This window comes from Phoenix dactylifera, chromosome 8, assembly GCF_051530095.1.
Source record: "Phoenix dactylifera cultivar Ajwa chromosome 8, Ajwa_hap1_PhDact_Kaust_v1.1, whole genome shotgun sequence".
In the NCBI taxonomy this organism is placed as follows: domain Eukaryota; kingdom Viridiplantae; phylum Streptophyta; class Magnoliopsida; order Arecales; family Arecaceae; genus Phoenix; species Phoenix dactylifera.
Window position 1 is genome coordinate 8761293 of NC_143197.1, and position 24019 is coordinate 8785311.

Sequence of the window (24019 nt, forward strand, 5' to 3'; positions counted from 1 at the left end):
TGATAGTAGTAGGTTGATTGATTCATGCAATACAGATTGAGCCATATCTAGAGGAATTTGGTCGAACTAGGCCAAGTGATTACTCGAGATGTAGGCCAAGTCTCACAGAGGTGAGAGACATAAGCTGATTATGCTTATGACCTATTTGCAAGAGTGCATGTAAAGGCCGATTAGGTTATGCGGCTTGCACGGCTCAAGCCATCTGCCTAGTTTACAGTGAAGATTTGGAAATAGAATGTGGGATGGTTATTGAAAGAACAAGAGGTGGAAGTGGGATGAACGATTAGAACCGACTTCAACAATTTTTAGGAGAATATGGAAGGAAGGATAGTAACCGGAAAAAACAAGTGTCTGCTAAGGATGGATAAGTATTTGATAGTTAGTGAAGAGCTATATAAATATAAATTGTGACTTGAAGAAGAGGCCCATTGCCGATCGAATACCAAAAGTTCTATTTTGTCCTTTCATTTATCATTTGCTATCTTTATTTATCTTTAGTCTTTAGCTTTATATATGTAGTTTTGTAGTTAGTGCTCTCTTGCTTGAGAAGGCAACTCCCCAATAGTGAAAGTCTTAGAAGGTCAAGGTAATAGAACTCACTTCTATCTATTCTTTTCGGGTCAGATACTAGGGACATGCCTGCGCATCGATTCCAACTTGTTCTCCTTTCTACCCCATCCTAGGAGGAAAAAAGGAGCAACAATGTTATTTAAACTATCTAATTCTCTTGATTGCTTGATAAATGGGCTAGATCTCAACACTGAATGTTGTCAGCCCGATTTGCCAATGGGTAGGCCAAATATTGAAGAGGTGGAACTCTATGTGAAAAATTGTCTCATTTGCTAGCAAGATAAGGTGGGGGTCACTCAAGCTTGAGTTGGGTGCTGGAATCACTTGCTGCTCCCAAGCGATTGTGGAAAAGCATCAGCATGGACTTCATCGTTGCCCTACCTAAATTTGAAGGGTATGGATCGATTATCGTAGTGGTCGCTGATCGGTTCTCCAAATATGCTATATTCATCTCTACCCCTCAGGATAGTCCAGTGAAGGAGATGGCCCGATTGTTCTTGCAGCATGTGGTGAAGTGCTTGGGGTTGCCACAGTTGATCATCAATGATCGTGACTCGTGGTTCATCGAGCATTTCTGGATGGAGCTATTTAAATTGATGGGCTCGACACTATACTGCTCCACTAGTTTCCACATTCAAACTGATGGGCGAACCGAAAGGGTTAATTCTCTATTAGATCTATACTTGAGGTACTTCGTGACTGCAAATCAAAAGGATTGGACTAAGTTGCTTGGCTCAATTCTCCTACAACCTACACTAGAGCGAGATGACAAATTGGAGCCCATTTGACGTAGCTACTAGATAATAACTACCCACATCCCACACCCCAGTGGATAGCTTCACACAACTTTTAAAGTGGCAAAATCTTGGCACAAGCAAGTAGATGTGACATGCTGCTATCTCAATAAGGCTACTAGGAGGATGAAGTAGGCGGATATGAAAAGTAAGCTGCTAGAATTGAAAGTGAGGGACTTAGCTACTAGATAATAACTACCCACATCCCACACCCCAGTGGATAGCTTCACACAACTTTTAAAGTGGCAAAATCTTGGCACAAGCAAGTAGATGTGACATGCTGCTATCTCAATAAGGCTACTAGGAGGATGAAGTAGGCGGATATGAAAAGTAAGCTGCTAGAATTGAAAGTGAGGGACTTAGTGATGGTGAAAATATTGCCTTCATAACACAAGGCGACTTGCAAGTTACACAATAGCTTTATTCATCGTTATAAAGGACCATCCCCCATTCTAAGGAAGGTGGGCAAGGTGGCCTATAAGTGATAGTCAACTTTAAAGACCACGCAATAGCACATATCTAATAAGATAGTGATTACGGGTATCGATCCACAGAGATTGGGATATAGTTGTTTTCTTAAAAATAAAAATATTTAAAAGGATGAATTTGTGAAGACTATTAAACTAAGCAATCTAATAAAAGAAAATGCAATTAAAAGGATATCAGTTTGGGAGAACCTAGGGCAAGGAATTCACCACTAACATCGGAACAAGGGTTATTTATATTTTATTTCGTTCTTGGATTAACATGCAAATTGGCTACAAGCCTAATAAGCATTTAAATAAAAATTCACAAAAGTAATTTGGGCATAATCCATCTTCAGTAGGCATGAAATGTCTACCCTAATCTAAGGTGGCAGCACATTGCATCTTCCCTAAGCATGGACTATCTTATATTTACTTAGTGATCATGAAGAGCAGTTGTACGAACATCATACTTAAAATCACAGAAATTAAATATGATTCAAAAGAAGATATCCATTAAAAACAATAAGTTCATACAACCCCAAGAATATAAAATAAAATATAAAACCCGTGTCTCTTTGTTAGGGCTGCATCCAGCCCTAGAGAGGAGATCAGCCTTCCATGAAGTCGTGGGCGATAGCAGCAGCGATGTAGATGGTCTTCATCATGACTGGGTTCTCCCTCTTTTCGCCCGTCGGCTTCATCTTCCTCTTGATCATTTTCTTATTTTTTTTTCTTTTGGGAAGTCATTCCCAAAAAGACCCAAAGTATTCTCTCCCTCCTCTGTTTCCTGTGGGACTTCCACCCGAGAAAAGATGATCCGAAGAAGAGAAGACTCCTCCTTTTATAGCTTTCACCAGCCCCCTCTCCTCTCTCCTTCTTTCTTCTGTGGCTGATCCGAATAGAGGATAAGCTCGTGGAGACCTTATCTCTTCCGTGGATAAGGGAGACTGTTCCGTGATCCCTCGCTCAGTTGGATGCTCTCGGAGATGAAGATAAGGTGCTGTTCCGCGAATACTGGGAAGCTTATCCGTGGACTGATGGGAAGACTCCACCTCTGTTCCGCTGAAGCAGGGGAGTTTGGATTCGGTTGGGATGAAGGCTGGCTTGCGGACGTTGGAAATCTCGTGTGGTTGCTGGTTCTTATCCGGAAGATGGCTGGGAGATGATCCTTGGGATTCGGCAGCTCGGGCGTCTGATAAAAATCAGGAGATAGGATAAGGATGAGGTCACAACGGGATGAAGCTTGGAGTTGGTTCTGTGATGAAGAAATGATGGGAAGATGACACGGACGGGAGAAGATATGGCTTTCGGCTGGGAACATGTCCATTTGGCTGATAGTTGATCCGTGGGATAAGGAGGATATGGCTCACGGGTGAGGATGAATCACAGCGGGATGAAGGGTGGATTCTCTTGGATGCAGGGGATAATCTGGATGCCATGAAGCTCGGGATGAACTCGGATCAAGCTTGGGAGCGGATTACGCTGATGGTTGGTTCCGAAACAGGGGAAGAGCACGTGAAGCTTGGGAGGATGAAGTCGGAATGGTTGAATGCTGTTGTGTTCTGTTTCCGTGAAGTTTGGGAAGAAGAATCGGAAGCATGGGAGATGAAGATGAGTTGGTTGTTGAGATGCTTGGACGTGGGCGTTTGAGAGATGCTGAATGGATGCTTGGAACTTGGGATTTGGTGGGAGGTGGAAGATGATATGCGATTAGCCAGGACAAGCCTGAACTGAGAGGATCTCGGCTGGGAAATAATCCAGATGAAGACGTGGCTTTGGTTGTTTCATGGGGTTCGGATAAGGAAATCATCCTTGGGTCTCGGCTCTGTTCCGGTTGTGGAGAATGTGATCTGGAACGCTGGGATGTTTGGTAGATTAAGCCGGAAGATAAGATGGAGGAGTTGGATTCAGAAGTTGGGAGGAAAGGCTGATCTGTGGGATATTAGAAGGATAGATTCATCCGTGGATGGAGTCAATTCTAAACGGGAGAGGGAGAAACGAGGAGTGCTATGTTAGCTGGACATAGGGGATGAGGATGAAGTTTCGGATGGAGAAGGATGCGGACGCGAGATGAACTCGGGACGTTGGGAAAACTGGACTCTATTTTGAAGCTTAAAACAGGGGAGGAAAGGGATGACGTGGAAGCTTGTTCTCTAAGCACTTAAAGGGTGACGTGGACATGGATTCAGCTGCAAACGTGACCTGCACACATTAGTTCAGACATCATCCCAATTAGTTCGACTCGATCTGCACACATTAATTTTGACCAGTAAATAAATAAGTAAAACACTAATTATCTTTAATTTATTAAAATGCAATGATGAAGGTAACACATTTTTTTTTAGTTAAATATTCAAAATATGTAAATTAAAATAATGATAAGTGCTATGAATAAGATATTAATATATGCATTATTTAGCACTTATCACACCCCCCAACCTACATTTTGCTAGTCCTCGAGCAAAATACAAAAAACTAACTCACTTTCGCAGGAATCGCGATTGCATTTACCGTATGCAATAAGGCTTTAAACCCCTAGGTGGCCCTAGTGGACGAGTTTTGTCTCGTGAGGGTTTCCAGCTCAGATACCCACAAACTGTTGTCTAAAGAATTTATTTTATTTTTGATGACCCAAAGATTGATTTAAAGATTGATTTTGATGATCACAAAACCTTGAAGTATAAATACTAACGTTTGTGTTGCAAGGAGAAAGATAGTTATTTTGCAAGGAATATAGCAAGTTGGAAGAACACAAGAAGGCCTCCAAAGCTCTCAAGAAAAGTTGGAAGAAAGCTACAATTTATTGACTCAAGTTTCAAGTTCAAAGGACTCAAGTTGGAAGAGCAAATTCAAAGGAAAATCCAAAAGAATAGTCCTCGAGTCGACTCCTGGATAGTACGAGTCGACTCCAGGGAGTAACAAGGCAGAAACACAGAGAAGCTATTTTGGACCCTGAGAGCCGAGTCGACTCCTGAGGAACTCGAGTCGACTCCAATGGTTGGCAGGTCGACTCCAAAGGAAGCGAGAGTCGACTCTCAGAGAAATACAAGGCAAAAAGTCAGAGAGCCAATTTCAGACACTGAGAGCCGAGTCGACTCCCGCAAAGTCCGAGTCGACTCCAAGACAGCGCAACCCCAAAGACAGAAGACGGTATTTTTGTCTCTGAGAGGCGAGTCGACTCCAAGACAGTTCGAGTCGACTCCAAGGCAGCGCGACCCCAAAATACAGAGGATCAGTTTTCGGGCTCTGAGAGTCGAGTCGACTCCAAGAGAATCCGAGTCGACTCGAGGAAGAAAATCAGAAAATATGTCCTCTGGATTCCTGAGAATGAGCCGACCCCTAAGTGCCCGAGTCGTCTCCAGCTATTGGCGAGTCGACTCCAGTTTGGTCCGAGTCGACTCTAGGACAAAGCGAGCACATTAATTCAAATTTGGAACAGTGGCCGAGTCGTCTCCAGTCAAGCACGAGTCGACTCCTGCGACAGGCGAGTCGACTCCAGATCGCGCGAGTCGACTCCGATTCCAACGGAAATATTATCAGGAGGTACAGACTGTGTCCAACGGCTCTATTTTTGTCTCTAACGGCTAGATTCTTGTTTCCACGCCATCTAAAGCTATAAAATCAAGAGGAGAGCTAGGGAAGAAGGTATGGAAGTGGGAGAGAACATTTAGAGAAAAGATTTCAAAGAGATTACACGGAAAATCTCCCATAAGCACAAAAGGGCCATTCAAAGTAAAATAGAGAGAAGAAGAGCATCCAAGTGAATCCCAAAGCTTCCTCTCCATCCGTGTGCTGCCTCAATCATCCTCTACCTCGTGCCAAATCAGAAGAGGGTCAAGTAAAGAAGAAGCCGAGTTCCTTCATCTTCAAAATTCGTTTGAGAGCTTCTCTTTACTCCATTTGTTTATATTGGATATATTTGCTTAGTTAAAAAGCTTGTACTTGCTTTAAATTCTTAGTCTAATATCTTGTAACTTGATTCAATCAAGGGATTGAATCAAGAGGTTAAGGTTTGTTGGTGAGCCAAAGGAAAACCAACGGTGTTAAGGTTTGTTGGTGAGCCAAAGGGAAAACCAACGTTGTAAGGTTGTGGTTGGTGAGCCTTTGGGAAAAACCAACTGGGTTGATTGTGAACCCGGAAAACAATCGTTGTAAGGTTGTGGTTGGTGAGCCTTTGGAAAAACCAACTGGGTTGGATTGTGAGCCCGTGAAAACAATCGGTAGGTTCTAGTCGGTGAGCCTGTGAAAACCGACCGAGTTCGTTGTAATCTCGCAAAACAACAAGTTGGGTTGTGAGCTTGTAAAACAACCGGCTGTAATCTGGAGGATTATAGTGAAATTCCCAAGAGGTCTTGGGGAGTGGATGTAGGTGCTGGGGTGCACCGAACCACTATATGTTTGTTGTGTTTGTGATGCTTTTTGTCATTGTCTAACTTGCTCACTTACTTACTTAGATAAATTGCTTACTTAACTCTTATCTGCGCATCCTTTAGTTGCAAGCATATTTAATTTACTTAATCAAGTCTCATTCAATAAATCAAACTGTTGCTAAGTTTAAATTCCACTGTGCATCTATACAACTTAGCATAATTAATTGAAAAGTTTTAGAAGTAGTATAAAAGTTTTAAAAGACCCAATTCACCCCCCCTCTTGGGTTGTATCTACTGGGCAACAATTTTTTTATAAAATCTAATTTCAAATGCATTAATGCCAAGAATTTCAAAAGCACACAAAGTTTTAATTACTAAGTCAGCCCAAATCCTAGGTCAGTATGCAACTTAAGTTGAAGTCATTAAGTTTCCGTTAGAGAGTTGTAAGGCTAATTTATACTTGGGTGCTCGGTGATGTCTGGACCATACACAAGCTAAGGCTTTAGATTCTCCAAAATACTGCTAAAACTAGTAGTTTCTAAGAATTAGTCAGATAAGACCTAATCACTAATTCAAAATCATCCTACCTTGCAGGATTTCGAGAGTTGTGGATGTTTACTTTAATACCTCATGGGCTTTATCTGTAATATTCCAGTTTACTCGAATTTTTACAACGACGGCTTTCACACTATCGTCTTTTTCAAGGTCAATATTATTTTCTCTTTTTCTCTTTTTTTATTTTTTTTATTATTTATTTTTTTTTGAAATTTACAAATTACGTACTTTTACTCTTGTAATGATTTCTCTGTGTAGCGAGCACTCAGTCAACACTCCCACACCAGATGGCGTAAGGTGTTGGGCATCAAGACTCCCCTACGGACCTATGCTCGGGTTCCTCATTACAAGCCCGCTGACCTTTGACGATAGGTAGCCCTTTTCGATGTACCTGACTAAATTCACTTTTTTTTTTTAACAATAAATACGGGATAATAGTGAATTAGATAGGAATGATTCATCAGGACTCAAGGTTGCTACTAGACTTAGTAACATAATGTTGAACCTAATCCTTAGAAGTGCAGGCCATGTGTGTTGTGAAATTCCAAAGTAAAAATTATCTAACAACTCACTAAAAGAATTTTTAATAAAAAGAACTCAAATTGACTTACTCCTGACTAGTTATTGGGCTTTTTTAGATTTTATATACTTTGTTTGTTTATCATTTCAGCACTAAAGCATAGAAATTAGTTTTTTTTTTTGGTTGAAATTCACTTTTTTTTTTGAAATTCACTTAAAAATGTGAAAATTTGAAATTCACTTTTTTTTTTTGAAATTCACTTAAAAATGTGAAAATGCGAAAAATTCCTTCAAAAATTTGAATCTTATACCCCCCAACCTAGATCAGACATTGTTCTCAATGTTTTTTTTTGAATATTATTATATTATTATTTTTATTGTTTTATATATTTTTTTATTTTGGACGAAAATATGATGCAAATGGAGGATAGAAGCATTTTACCGTAGTTGCATCAGTAATATAAGGAATCCTGTTAAGAAAATAAAGAAAATGCGACAAGAAAATATGCAAAAATAACCTACGAGAATTGGGTTGCCTCCCAACAAGCGCTAAGTTTAACGTCTTCAGCCAGACGCAGTGCATCCTTATCAAATCATACCGGGTTCATGCGGGGTTCTCCAAGGAAGAAAATTTATGGAAGACTGATTGTTGGGCAGGAAGTTAACTGCTTCTATGGCCTTGTCTATATCAAAGTCAAAATGGGCCAAGTATGTTTTCAAAGGATTATCTGCCAAAATATAGGGAAGGATTTCTTCTACAAGATCATCCATTTTGTCTATTAGGAAGCACTTAACTCCCTTTGCAGGTTGATCAGAGGTACGAAATATATTTAACTTGACCTTCATATTCCCAAAGGATATATTCATCACCCCAGTTCTACAATTTATACTCGCATTGGCTGTAGCTAAAAAGGGGCGTCCAAGGATCACGGGGATTTGTTTCTTAGGATTAGGCTCATGTTCCATATCAAGGACGATAAAATCTACTGAAAAATAGAATTTGTCTACCTTGACAAGAACATCTTCAATTATTCCTCGTGGTATTTTTACAGATCGATCAGCCAACTGAAGGAATACCGAGGTTGGTTTTAACTCACCTAACCCAAGTTTCTCATAAACTGAGTAAGGTAAAAGATTGACACTTGCCCCTAGATCTAAGAGTGCTCGATCAATGAAATTATTTTCTAAGACACAGAAGATGGTGGGAGCACCAGGATCTTTGAATTTCGGTGGGGTATTGTGTTCGAGAATAGAACTCACTTGCTTAGTTAGGAAGACCTTTTTAGGTACATGTGTCCTAGATTTTCGCTTTTGGGTACAAAGGTCTTTGAGAAATTTGGCATAGGAGGGAACTTGTCTAATAGCATCAAGAAGCGGGAGGTTGATTTTGACTTATTTGAAAACCTCCATCATCTCCTCTGGTGAAGTTCCCTTTTTGCTAAAGGGAGAGGGTGAATTAAGAGCTTCAGGAAATGGGGCCTTTGGGATATGAGTTTTGGCAGAAGGTGGACTAGAAGAAGAAGAAGAAGAAGGCTTTAGATTTTCATTTGACACATTTCTATCCTCTTCTTTACCTTCCTTATTGTTATCCTCCCCAATCTTATTGTCTACTACACGTCCACTCCTTAGGATAGTCAAAGTATTGGCTTGTTCATGATGAATTGTATTTAGTTGATTTTCTTGAGCCATGTATTGTCCCCTAGGATTACTCACTGGTTGGCTTGGAAGCTTTCCTTCCTCTCGCTTGTTCAGTGCATTAACTAGTTGCCCCATTTGAGATTCTAGCTTGGCGATAGATTGCGTGTGAGAGTGCACCAATTGTGTAATGGTTTCCAAACCTTGAAGGGAGGTCAACACTTTCTCCTCAAAGGCTGTATTTCTATGGGGTGGAGGAGGAGTGTGTTGAAATTGAGTCGAAGGACGGTAGGGATTAATATTCTGGAATGGTTGAAAGTTTTGGGCATAAGGCTGGGAGGTATTGGAAGTCTGCTGCTTCCAAGAGAAATTTGGATGGTTGCGCCACCCCGGGTTATAAGTGTTAGAATACGGATCATTACCCGGTCGGGACTGTGCTTGGGCAGCAATTACTTGTTCTTGCACAAATTCGGGGAATTGTGCTGCCGAAGGACACTCAAAGACAGTGTGAGATGGACTAGAACAAAGAGTACATACTTGTGCTTGGTGAAAGTTTGGAAGCTGTTCTCTAGACATTAGCTGGTCCAATTTGCGGGACAGTGCATCTACTTTCTCGGATAGACCTATGGATTGGCTAACTTCATATATGGTTCCTTTTCTTTGAGAACTCGGGGGTGCTTGATGAGCGGAGGAGGCATGGTGGAGGGAATTTTCATTAAGGTTTTCAAACATCTGCCATGCCTCATGCTCACTCTTAAGCATGAAAGTTCCCCCACAAGAAGCATCAACCATCTGGCGGTTTCGTTCAGATAACCCGTCATAAAAGCATTGCACTAATTGCCATTTGGGTATTTGATGATGCGGGCATTTTCGGAGTAAGTCTCTAAATTTTTCTCAAGTTTCATGAAATTCTTCTCCGTCAGATTGGGAGAAGCTCGTGATAGCACGCCTAAATTGGTTTGTTCTTCCTATGGGAAAATATTTCTTTAGAAATTCATGTTGCATTTGAGCCCAAGAGAGAATTGAATTGGATTCTAATGAATGGAGCCATTGTTTAGCTCTATCCTTAAGGGAAAAAGGAAACAGCCTAAGTTTCAGAGCATCATCAGTGAAGTTCTGAATTTTGACAGTAGTGCAGATCTCAAGGAACTCATCCAAATGTTTATATGGGTCTTCATTGTTAAGTCCATAAAAAGAGGGAAGCATTTGGATGACACTAGACTTAATTTCAAAATGTGCAGCAGCGGTGGTATCAGGTAGTCGAATACAAGATGGAGAGGTATAAATGGAAGGAGTGAAGTACTCCTTTAGGAGTTTGGGTTGTTCTTCAACCATCTCGACAAGTGGTGTAGATCCTATGGTTCTATAGGTCCGGATTTCGGCTCGAAGGGTCCTAATAGAACGCTCTATTTCAGGGTCAAAAGGTACTAATTCGGGAGATTTGGAACGACACCCTAGCATACACTAAGACTCCTCTGATCAGTACAGTCAAGCATGCACTAAAAATAAAAACACAATTCCTTATGTTCATCCTAAAATCACTAGACAGCTCCTAACTGGTTTGAAGAGGGCACTTAAGCCTCCAATCCGGTCTAATGACTGAGCTGACCAGGTAAGCTCCCAGGTAAGTGGGGGGGTCACGATGCGTTGCAAAGGTCCCACTTAAAAACCACTTGCCTCGAACAGATGAACTGTCTCCCTTAAAGGGACAAAGCTTGCCTAGACATCAACTAAGCCATAGAGCGAAATTGGTGCAACTTTCGGTGATCTTCATCCTATTGAGCTCGAATGTCCTTAGGGGCCAACGTCTAATTGATTTTAATTAAGGTGAAAACTATGTGATAATTGATTCACCTAATTTGGGCAAGAATCTGGTGATGAAATCCAGTTTTTATCTTGTTGGGGTGATTGCCCTTACTATGTGCAGATTAATTGGTGCATGTGTATCAAGCATGCATTCACACTTTTGTAAAAAAAAATCGAAATCAAACAATCACCGCAACTTGCAGGCTAGATGGGAATCAATTTGAAATAAGAAAGGTTCAGATGTTACCAGAATTTCCAGCAATTTTTTTTAAAAAGCAAACCTCTACAGTATTCCTTTTTCAGTCGTTCCATTTCTGATTGTCCCAAACTTCCTCTTTGGTTCCTGATCAAATGATACCAAGAAAAATCAAAAATTAGTAAGAGAGGAGAAGGAGATAAGGAAAGTAAAAATAGAAACTATTTTTATTTTTTTTTATTTTTTGAAAATTTTTTTTTGAAAATTTTTTTTAATAAAAAGAAAAACAACTATGCTACCAATCCCCGGCAACGGCGCCAAAAATTGACAGTCAACTTTAAAGACCACGCAATAGCACGTATCTAATAGGATAGTGATTACGGGTATCGATCCACAGGGATTGGGGTATAGTTGTTTTCTTAAAAATAAAAATATTTAAAAGGATGAATTTGTGAAGACTATTAAACTAAGCAATCTAATAAAAGAAAATGCAATTAAAAAAATATCAGTTTGGGAGAACCTAGGGCAAGAAATTCACCACTAACATCGGAACAAGGGTTATTTATATTTTATTTCGTTCTTGGATTAATATGCAAATTGGCTACAAGCCTAATAAGCATTTAAATAAAAATTCACAAAAGTAATTTGGGCATAATCCATCTTCAGTAGGCTAATCTAAGGTGGCAGCACATCGCATCTTCCCTAAGCATGGACTATCTGATATTTACTTAGTGATCATGAAGAGTAGTTGTACGAACATCATACTTAAAATCACAGAAATTAAATATGATTCAAAAGAAGATATCCATTAAAAACAATAAGTTCATACAACCCCAAGAATATAAAATAAAATATAAAACCCGTGTCTCTTTGTTAGGGCTGCATCCAGCCCTAGAGAGGAGATCAGCCTTCCATGGAGTCGTGGGCGATAGCAGCAGCGATGTAGATGGTCTTCATCACGACTGGGTTCTCCCACTTTTCGCCCGTCGGCTTCATCTTCCTCTTGATCATTTTCTTTTTTTTTTTTTCTTTTGGGAAGTCATTCCCAAAAAGACCCAAAGTATTCTCTCCCTCCTCTGTTTCCTGTGGGACTTCCACCCGAGAAAAGATGATCCGAAGAAGAGAAGACTCCTCCTTTTATAGCTTTCACCAGCCCCCTCTCCTCTCTCCTTCTTTCTTCTGTGGCTGATCCGAATAGAGGATAAGCTCGTGGAGACCTTATCTCTTCCGTGGATAAGGGAGACTGTTCCGTGATCCCTCGCTCAGTTGGATGCTCTCGGAGATGAAGATAAGGTGCTGTTCCGCGAATACTGGGAAGCTTATCCGTGGACTGATGGGAAGACTCCACCTCTGTTCCACTGAAGCAGAGGAGTTTGGATTTGGTTGGGATGAAGGCTGGCTTGCGGACGTTGGAAATCTCGTGTGGTTGCTGGTTCTTATCCGGAAGATGGCTGGGAGATGATCCTTGGGATTCGGCAGCTCGGGCGTCTGATAAAAATCAGGAGATAGGATAAGGATGAGGTCACAACGGGATGAAGCTTGGAGTTGGTTCTGTGATGAAGAAATGATGGGAAGATGACACAGACGGGAGAAGATATGGCTTTCGGCTGGGAACATGTCCATTTGGCTGATGGTTGATCCGTGGGATAAGGAGGATATGGCTCACGGGTGAGGATGAATCACAGCGGGATGAAGGGTGGATTCTCTTGGATGCAGGGGATAATCTGGATGCCGTGAAGCTCGGGATGAACTCGGATCAAGCTTGGGAGCGGATTACGCTGATGGTTGGTTCCGAAACAGGGGAAGAGCACGTGAAGCTTGGGAGGATGAAGTCGGAATGGTTGAATGCTGTTGTGTTCTGTTTCCGTGAAGTTTGGGAAGAAGAATCGGAAGCATGGGAGATGAAGATGAGTTGGTTGTTGAGATGCTTGGACGTGGGCGTTTGAGAGATGCTGAATGGATGCTTGGAACTTGGGATTTGGTGGGAGGTGGAAGATGATATGCGATTAGCCAGGACAAGCGTGAACTGAGAGGATCTCGGCTGGGAAATAATCCAGATGAAGACGTGGCTTTGGTTGTTTCATGGGGTCCGGATAAGGAAATCATCCTTGGGTCTCGGCTCTGTTCCGGTTGTGGAGAATGTGATCTGGAACGCTGGGATGTTTGGTAGATTAAGCCGGAAGATAAGATGGAGGAGTTGGATTCGGAAGTTGGGAGGAAAGGCTGATCTGTGGGATATTAGAAGGATAGATTCAGCTGGGAATCTTGGTTTGGGATGTCCGGGATGCATGGGATTCGGAGAGGTGAACTCATCCGTGGATGGAGTCAATTCTAAACGGGAGAGGGAGAAACGAGGACTGCTCTGTTAGCTGGACATAGGGGATGAGGATGAAGTTTCGGATGGAGAAGGATGCGGACGCGAGATGAACTCGGGACGTCGGGAAAACTGGACTCTATTTTGAAGCTTAAAACAGGGGAGGAAAGGGATGACGTGGAAGCTTGTTCTCCAAGCGCTTAAAGGGTGACGTGGACATGGGTTCAGCTGCAAACGTGACCTGCACATATTAGTTCAGACATCATCCCAATTAGTTCGACTCGACCTGCACACATTAATTTTGACCAGTAAATAAATAAGTAAAACACTAATTACCTTTAATTTATTAAAATGCAATGATGAAGGTAACACAATTTTTTTTTAGTTAAATATTCAAAATATGTGAATTAAAATAATGATATGTGCTATGAATAAGATATTAATATATGCATTATTTAGCACTTATCAATAAGGTGAAGTTACCATCTAAGCTTAAGATTCACCCCATCTTTTATGTTAGTATGGTAAAGCCCTATTATGGAATTCCACAAGATCCTAATTGAGGTGAATCTAAAGGAGCTCCTTTGAGCATCCTGACATCCTACAACGAGCGAGATGCATATTGGTGGAACGTATGGTGCAACGGAGAGGTATATCTCCTAGTCGAGAATATTTGGTTAAATGGGGAGGACTGCTCGATAGTGAAATAAGTTAGGAACCCGCTGAAGCAATGTGGCTTTTTCTCCGATTTTCTATTTAAAGGAGACCAACGAGATAGAAGTTTGCAGAATTTTTAGAAGCCTTTTTTTTTCTTTTTTTGCTTTGGAAAGCCTATTAATTTACAGGAAGGTAAGATATTTTTCTAGGATTTTATAGAATGAGTTTATGGAATCCTTATCCTAACCATTTATTGTAGCTGGGCTCTTATGGAAGGAGCTAGGGGGACCTGTATCTAACCATTTGTTATAGCCGAGCTCTTATAGAAAGAGCTAATGGGATCCTTATAAAAAATAAAAAATTACTTTTTCATCCCTCTAAAGACACCACAGGTCCCTGTTGACCCAAAAAAAAACTTTCGGTCCACCACTAAATGGTTCTCTAATTTCCGGTCCCTGAGTTACTGTTTTCTTTAAAATATAGTACCCAAAGTGCCCCCAGGTTACGGTAAATACCCCTATGTTACCGGAAGCGGGAAAAAAAATTTTCCGCATTCTGTTTTCTATCCAAAACACACTCTGTTTTTCTCTACCGAAGATGCTCCCAAGTAAGCTTCCCACTTCCAGCCCTTAAGCGAAGATGCCCCGGTGATCCCACGGAAGATGTTTACCGAAGATGGCTTTGGGGGAAGATTTTGAAACGGAAAAATAGGGGAAAAAAATAGCCCGCAACAGGGTACACGTCTTGTCTCTGTTCTTCTCTGTTTTATCTTTGTCATTGGAGATTGTTTGGTCAAGAAAAAGACAGGCACCCATTAGGATGGATACTAGACGGATAGGGAGAGAGCATGTTGAGCCTTTGTGTTGACCTATAAATATTGAGAGTCCCTCTTACTCTTTACCTGTTTCCTGTTTGAGAGAACACTGATAGTCCCTCTTTCTCTATGTGGTGAGACTCTGCTCCACTATATTCCTAACTCTGTTTGCAATTCGGAATCATCTGTTCATTGCCTCCTCTTTTTTCCATTGTCATGGCTTCAGAGGACACTGCTAGCTCTGTTTTTATGGCCATTTGTTGTTATGTTAGCGAAGCTGTCATTATTTCCATCTCAAAGGACACAATTCTTGATCAAACTTTTAAGAAAATAGTTGAAAGGTGGAGACATTTATCTTCTATAATGATATAAGTTAAGTTTTATATTCCAAACAAATCTAGAATGCATGTTATGCTCATGAGCTATAAGGATGTTCGTAACATGCATCAAATACATGTCAACTTAAATGCCAAGGTGATCGAGATGGTTGTTACTCATTCTCCAACCTTGATCGAAGGTGCTGGTGTAGTAATTGAGAGGTATTCCATATTTGAAATTTTAGTTTGTGCAATTTAAGCGCAAAAGACTTTAATAAGTGTGCTAAAATAATGTTTATCCTATTGTATGGACAGCGGCTCATCCCATTGTGCTGAAATTAGTTCGAGAGGGAAATTTTTTTTCAAAGGGTAGCTTAAGTAATTTTGGTCAAGTTGTTGAAGAAACAAGAGCCACAATTGAAAAGGAAGCAAGTCAAAAAAATTCGTTGGATGCTTGGAAAAATAGTATCGAGGGCGTTGGTCAGGCGTTCATGAATGCGGAAACTCTACGTGATACCATTCGCAACTATTGCATTGCAAATTGCAGAGATTTTATGTTCGTGAAGAACGATCTGATAGTATACGTGCAGAGGGCTAAGTATGAATTTCAGAAAATTTTATGCGGAAAGAATGGGTTAAACATTTTAACCTAAAACATGCTTGATATTTTAGATATTTTTGACTCTGGTACTAGTCGAATACAGTCTTCAACTGCACATCACATGTGGCGCGGGCTCAGTCCCAATACATAGGGTGACACTCGCGCGTGCCTATCAAAGCACTCATCATATGAGCCCCCGGGTGGAGCGCCACGCTTCGTCACACGATCACGCGTGAGAGTTTCCGGAAATTGGATAGTCTCCACTAACCCTTTGCTTTGACATCAAATATCACAAAGCCCTCAGATCCCGAGGATTATGTGATTCAAATAAATATGCATAAATCACAACTTCTTGTGATTTGAAGATTGAGATCATATCTCAACCGTAAAAGAGATCATGTCTCTTACCTTTAAAAGAGGGTTCCTTCAAGGATGCTTCGCAGCCGCACAAGTGTCCGGCCTTGATGACTCGTCCACGCGAAGCTCCTGAATGATCAGTTTCCCGGGGAGTGCTAGCTCGCAGGGAGGCAGAAGGTTGGCTAAAAGGAAGAGGGAAGAAGATGGACCTTTACAGCTCAAGAACTCCTTCTTGGGCTTTCACCTTCAGAGCTACTCTCTCCTTTTACTCTCTTTCTCTGGTGCTCTTTTTTTGTGTAGAGAAGAAGGAAGAGGGGTGGCTTATTTATAGGTCAAGAAGAGGGTGAGGTGTCCCTATGAGGTGCCTGCCAGGACACATGTCACACATGCAAGAAAAAGAGGTGTCCTGCTCCGCCACGTGTCACGCATGCAAAGGGGTGAGGTGGCCTGGAGGGCGATGTCATGGATGACCTCATGAGGCAGATGAGGTCATGGATGAAATCAGGAGCAGTGTGAGGTGTCCAGGCCCGCCACATGTCACACATGCAAGCAAAAGAGGTGTCCTGCTCCGCCACGTGTCACGCATGCAAGCAAAAGAGGTGTCCTGCTCTGCCACGTGTCACTCATGCAAAATGATGACATGGCCTGGAGGGCGATCGGAATGTGGATCCCACATACAGTATGTGGGTCCCACCTAAGCAGGACGTGGGTCCCACATACAGTATGTGGGTCCCACCTAGGCAGGACGTGGGTCCCACATATGCAGGACGTGGGTCCCATATATAGTATGTGGGTCCCACATAGGCAGGACGTGGGTCCCACATACAGTATGTGGGTCCCACATGGGCAAAGAAGTCCTAGTCCAATTTGACTCAAGCCAAATCTAATTTGGTTGGGGGCAAATTGAGTCTAATCAGTGATCCAATCACCAATTAACTTTTCCAAGCAACAATTGCCTAGGGCAATCAGTCAATCACATTGACTATTTTACCTCTAGACGATTCTCAATTGTCAATCAGCCATTTGATCAATCCAGAAACTTCTAAGCGTGTGACCTCACAGGTTCGAGCCTAAGCCGGTAGTACAAGAACACTTCCTGCACTAATCGAAGTAACCATCTAGCAATGGAACCCGACGACCGGATAGGCCGAATAGATGCAAAGCAACATTCTAGAACCTATGGACTATGGTTACCGCATAATTCATCCTCTTGACCAGAAAATGCCCAGGGTGGGTTCAGAGTCTGTCTACCCTGAAACGATCCATCCGAAAATATGTTTCAATTCAATAAGTCAAGTGATAGAGATTTGACTTTCCCTGGCCAGGGTACTATTTAATTGAAAACACAAGGCATTCACCCTTATTCCTAAGGGAGGTCAATCCCATCTTGATTTGCAACTGACTACCACAAGTACTTGACTGGACCCAGAAACCTTTCGTTGCTGGATTAGAAATTCAGGTAGTTCGGCACCAAAGTACAGTGAGTTGCTTGCAAGCCACCGGTTGCAATCTCAGGTCTAAAGGATACATATACCCATATCCACTCGGAACAACTCTTGACAAGAGAGAGTCCGTCAATTGGTCACGTTCAGTGAACGTACACTACCATTCACCTATATACCATACTAGTATCTCTATACTCTTTAGTTTGGAAGACAACCAACAGTTATGATACACAATGACCTATGCCCAGTAATACTATCGTTCTATTAATAGTATATCATACGGTCATGAACATGTAAGGACCTGTGTGACAAAATCATATTTCATTACACAAAGTAGTCCTAAGGACTTCATCACATCGGAGTTTGTGAAGATGTTCTGGTGATGAATAAATACCATGTTATTTATAATTGATCCAAATACATTTACAATCACTAATTGATTGGATTTAGGACACAATTTCCAACAACTCCCACTTGACCTAAAGCCAATCAGTACAGTATCGTATACCCATCTTCAAGTAATGATGGTCAAACTCCTTTACACCGAGGGCCTTAGTGAAGGGGTCGGCTAAGTTATCCTTCCCGTCAATCTTTTGAAGATCAACGTCACCTCGTTCTACTATCTCACGAACAAGGTGATACCAGCGCAGAATATGCTTGGTGCGCTGGTGTGCCTTTGGTTCCTTAGCTTAAGCGATGGATCACAGTATAGTGGGACTGGTCCATCAGCGGAGGGTGTAACTCCTAGCTCAGCAATGAACTTTTGTAACCAGACAGCTTCTTTGGCGGCATCAGATGCAGCAATGTATTCAGCCTCGCATACAGAGTCTGCCACGGTATGCTGCTTGGAACTTTTCCAGCACACAGCCCCACCTAACATGGTAAATACTTAACCAGACACAGACTTGCTATCATCACGGTCTGCTTGAAAACTTGAATCGGTATAACCGACAAATCTCAACTCAGTATCTCCATAAACAAGCCACTTATCCTTAGTATTTCTCAAATACTTGAAGATAGTCTTTACAACTTTCCAGTGGCTCTCTCTTGGGTCAGATTGGTACCTACTCACTATTCCTAGTGAATACGCCACATCTGGTCTAGTACATGTCATAGCATACATAATAGATCCCACAGCAGAGGCATATGGAATTCTACTCGTACGTTCTCTTTCTTGGGGAGTTGTTGGGCAATCTCCTTTAGAAAGAGTGATTACATGACCTATTGGAAGATAGCCTTTTTTGGAATTTTTCATGCTGAATCGTTTCAGCACAGTATTTATGTACGTGGACTGGGATAACCCAAGCAACCTTTTAGACCTATCCTTATAGATCTTCATCCCTAGGATGTAAGATGCATCTCCCAGATCTTTCATGGAGAACTGTGATGACAGCCAGATCTTTATTCCCTGTAGTGCAGGAATGTCATTCCCTATTAAAAGAATATCATCCACATACAGTACAAGAAACATCACTACTGAACTATTTACCCACTTATATATGCAAGGTTCCTTTACGTTCCTAACGAAGCCATACGTCTTGATCACCGTATCAAAGCGTATGTTCCAATTCCGAGAAGCCTGCTTCAGTCCGTATAAGGACTTCTGAAGCTTGCATACCTTAGATTCATCTGCAGAAATAAAACCTTCAGGCTGTATCATATACACCTGCTCCTCTAAATCTCCATTCAGAAAAGCGGTTTTAACATCCATCTGCCAAATCTCTAAGTCCAGATGTGCAACTATCGCAAGCATGATCCGAATGGACTTCAGCATTGCCACAGGAGAAAACATCTCGTCATAGTCTATGCCATAACGTTGGCGAAATCCTTTGGCAACCCGACGGGATTTGTAGGTTTCCACATTTCCGTCTGTGCCTCTCTTCCTCTTGAAGATCCATTTACACCCAATGGGTTTGATTCCTTCAGGTGGGTCAACCAATGTCCATATATCATTGACCTCAATGGACTCCATTTCGGATTTCATAGCATTAAACCATTTCTCAGAATCAGACCTTTGCATAGCATCCATGTAGATGACGGGATCCTCTGTGTTCTAATCGAGACCAACAGGTTCGCCGTCCTGGACCAGAAAACTATAGTATTTGTCCGGCTGATGTGGTACTCTACCGGATCGTCTCACAGATGTCTCTATAATGGGTTCTGGATCTGATCTAATCAAATCCGGTTCTTTAGTCTGTACTGATTCTTCTATACGTTGAATTTCTTTAAGTGCAACATCAGAGCTGTTAGCTCATTCACCAAGGAACTCCTTCTCAAGGAAAATAGCCCTATTACAGACAAACAACTTTTGCGTATCAGTATTATAGAAGTAATACCCTAAGGTTTCTTTTGGATATCCGACGAAGAAACAATTATCAGACTTGGATTACATCTTATCTGCTTTCAAACGCTTGACATAGGCCTTACACCCCCAAACTCTTAGGTGAGTGATCACTGGCTTACGCCCAGTCTACATCTCATATGGAGTTTTAATTACAGATTTACTAGAAACCTTATTTAAAATATAGCAGGCAGATTCTAGAGCATATCCCCAAAAGGATAAAGGCAGGCTAGCGAAATCCATCATGGACCGGACCATGTCTAACAGAGTCATGTTCCTCCTTTCAAATACACCGTTATGTTGAGGTGTTCCAGGAGGGGTCCACTAAGACAGAATCCCATTCTCTTCCAGATAAGTCAAGAAATCACTGGAGAGATATTCCCCTCCTCGATCAGATCGAAGAATTTTAATATACTTTCCAATTTATTTCTCTACTTCATTACGGTATAATTTGAACATTTCAAAGGACTCGGACTTATGCCTCATAAGAAACACATGCCCGTACTTTGACAGGTCGTCTATAAACGTAATGAAATAGCTGTACCCTCCTCTGGCACTTGTACTCATAGGTCCACATACATCAGTATGTACGAGTCCTAGAATATCTACGGCTCTCTCACCTTTTCCAATAAAGGGTGATTTGGTCATTTTACCAAAAAGACAAGACTCACAAGTTGGAAATAATTCAAGATCATTAATATTCAGAATACCCAACTTGGCCAACTTGTTGATCCTGTTCTTGTTAATATGTCCTAGCCGGCAATGCCATAGGTAGGTATCAGAGACATTATCTATCCTGGGTCGCTTACTTGATGTGTACATTACACTAACAGGATGTGATATTGTGTAAATGCCATTTATTAATTGTCCATCAACCATAATAACACCATTCACAATGATATTACAAGAACGATTCTTTATTGATATTTCATAACCGTTTTGGGCTAAGAGCCCTACAGAAATGACGTTCATTAAGAATGACGGACAAAAGTGACAGTCACTTAAGGCGATTACATGAGAATTGAAAACTAACTTAAGATCTCCCAATGCTAGAACTGGAACAGTCCTTCCATCTCCAACATTCAGGAACCTCTCATTATCCTCAAATCTCTTATTGACATGCAGTCCCTGTAATGAATTGCAAATATTATAAGGACTTCCGGTATCCAATACCCAGGTCAATTTATCACATATGGAGAAATTACAAGGAGTTATCGTATAAGTACCTTGCCCAGCAACTGTTTGCTCATTTCTCCTGGGCCTGTTTGGATCAAGGATGGCTACATACAGAGGACAGTTCTTTTTCCAGTGTCCCGATTTCTGACAGTGGTAGCACACCGCCTTTCTAGGGTCAGCCCGCTTTCTTATCATCTGATAAGATATCCCGACACTTAGCACCTTTTTCTTCCTTTTATTTTTATTTTTAATTTTATTTTTGTTTTTTCCTTTCCCAAAGGGACGACGTCCTGCCCCACCACCAACCACATTAACCGGCCTTTTTCTGAGCTGGTTATCTTTCTCAAAGTTCTGCAACAACCCCAAAAGACCATGGAAGTTGAGTACATGCTTTGTCATTCTATAATGAGTGAGGAATGGTCGGTAGGAATCAGGCAGGGAATTCAAAATCGCGTCCTTTCCCAATTGTTCATGCAGGGAAAAGCCAAGTTTGCTCAGGCGCTCTATCAACTCGATCATGTACAGTACATGGTCCGTAACAGAGGCCCCTTCCCTGAGTTTGGCGTTGAACATACAACAACTGGTACTATACCTTTTATCGTCATCAGGGACGCCAAACGATTCATTCAACACTTGAATGATCTCGTTCGGCTGAGCACTCTCGAATCTCCACGAGAATTCATCGCTCATTGTTGCTAGCATAATGCACCGGACAGTGATCCGATCACTCGTCCATTTCTGGTAAGCATCACGGACTGCTACCCGTGCATTAGCTAGAGGCAATTCAGGTGTCGGATCAGTAATTATATACATGGTCCTCTCGTGTTCCAGGACGATCATAAGCTTTCTAAGCTAGATTGAAAAGTTAGGACCGGTCAACTTATCATTATCTAATAATGACTTAAGTGACAATTGAGTGGCCATTTCTGCAAAGAATGACAACAAAACCTAATCAGTAAATGAATCAATATAATCAAGAAATTTGGATTTTAGTCCAAAGATCCTTCCACCATTTTGTATGAATCAATAGCCTCTACTTTAATCCGAAGAATTACTCCTAATTTTTTAGTGGGTACCGGAATCCACATAGACTACAGATGGGCCCGAGTGTGTCTTGGCTAACCCATCTGTTTCTAAGGGTAGGTTCATAACCAATTGTTTCACCAAACAACTCCCAGTAATATCCTTTTGCCACAGGCCACTTCAGCAGGTGTGTGTCACCTCCACTGAAAAACCTGGTCAGGTCCAACCATCAACTTGCCGCAATAAGTTCATCACATCAGTAGATGACCAAGCCCGAGTGTGGCTCGGCTCTTCTGACCACCTATTTAATGGATGCAACCGATTCAACATTAATTGAGTGACAATCCCAATAGCCGATGAGCACCAGGCGTGCTTCCAATGATCATAAACATATTGGACTCATTATCATGTCAACGCAATAGGAGGCTATGACACGGTCATCTTCCATTAACCGCACCATTTTTAAGAACCTGATAATTTAGAGGATTTTTATGAAACAAGAAAAGCTGACTAACCTTGATCCTCCCACTGACTTCTTCAAATCAGAGGTTAATAAGAACAGGTTTGAGTCAGTGCACCTAAATCGGTCCGACCGATTTTCTTATTTGGCATAGGTCAACAAGAGTTAATCAGAGATCTGATCAAAAGAGATTCACCTAGATGGCCAGATAAGTGAAATCAGCGGAAGGGTATGCTATTAACTTGACTGGACCGAAATCCAGCAAGTAGCTCCCAATTAAAAACCTACTGATAACAGTTGCCTTAGACACCAACTGGTTCATCAATTTCAATTCGATCAATATCAAAACTCAGTGCTCAACCGCGGAGCCTAAATCAACATCCATTTGGTCTTATCAAGAGACATGGACTTGATCAACTACAACTATTGCAAAGATCAAGAGTTACCTTGATCGAATCCAAAGTAAACATTTTAAATTAGATTTCAACAGTTATTGTTCCATATTTTGATTTTGACCATTGGGTCTAACCCAACCAGATTTGATTAGATAACCCATTATCCCCATGATTTATGCAATATCTTAGATGTTTAAATCACATTTAAAATCTAAGATCTACATCAATACTTAATTCACAATTATAAGTGTATTGCATTATTCATGTCTTATCTTGGTTTTGCATGCATTACAACTTTGAATCATTAAAACCCCTTTTAATGTTCAAGTTAAATGGTTTCCACATGCATACAAACAAGTCTATTCATCATATTAATAACATCATAAAATAATATAATCAGTTTACATCATATGTAAAAGATCACATTTTGCATAGATATTTGATATCACAAAGAACTTGGACGAGCTCTGATACCACTGATAGTATGCATGCAGAGGGCTAAGCATGAATTTCAGAAAATTTTATGCGGAAAGAATGGGTTAAACATTTTAACCTAAAACATGCTTGATATTTTAGATATTTTTGACTCTGGTACCAGTCGAATACAATCTTCAACTGCACATCACATGTGGCGCAGGCTCAGTCCCAATACATAGGGTGACACCCGCGCGTGCCTATCAAAGTACTCATCATATGAGCCCCCGGGTGGAGCGCCACGCTTCGTCACACGATCACGCGTGAGAGTTTCCGGGAATCGGATAGTCTCCACTAACCCTTTGCTTTGACATCAAATATCACAAAGCCCTCAGATCCCGAGGATTATGTGATTCAAATAAATATGCATAAATCACAACTTCTTGTGATTTGAAGATTGAGATCATATCTCTAACGTAAAAGAGATTATGTCTCTTACCTTTAAAAGAGGGTTCCTTCAAGGATGCTTCGCAGCCGCACAAGTGTCCGGCCTCGATGACTCGTCCACGCGAAGCTCCGGAATGATCAGCTTTTCGGGAAGTGCTAGCTCGCAGGGAGGCAGAAGGTTGGCTGAAAGGGAGAGGGAAGAAGATGGACCTTCACAGCTCAAGAACACCTTCTTGGGCTTTCACCTTCAGAGCTACTCTCTCCTCTCACTCTCTTTCTCTAGTGCTCTTTTTTTGTGTAGAGAACAAGGAAGAGGGGTGGCCTATTTATAGGTCAAGAAGAGGGT

General features: G+C 41.4%; 1 long non-coding RNA gene across 1 annotated transcript; it reads right to left on the bottom strand.

Moving 5' to 3' along the window:
* Positions 1 to 20585: 20585 nt before the first annotated feature.
* Positions 20586 to 22986, bottom strand: LOC149752957 (uncharacterized). The gene is made up of 2 exons (XR_016396140.1): positions 20985 to 22986; positions 20586 to 20886 (listed from the first exon to the last, which is right to left on the bottom strand). It is a non-coding gene; the product is annotated as an uncharacterized LOC149752957 (long non-coding RNA).
* Positions 22987 to 24019: the final 1033 nt, after the last annotated feature.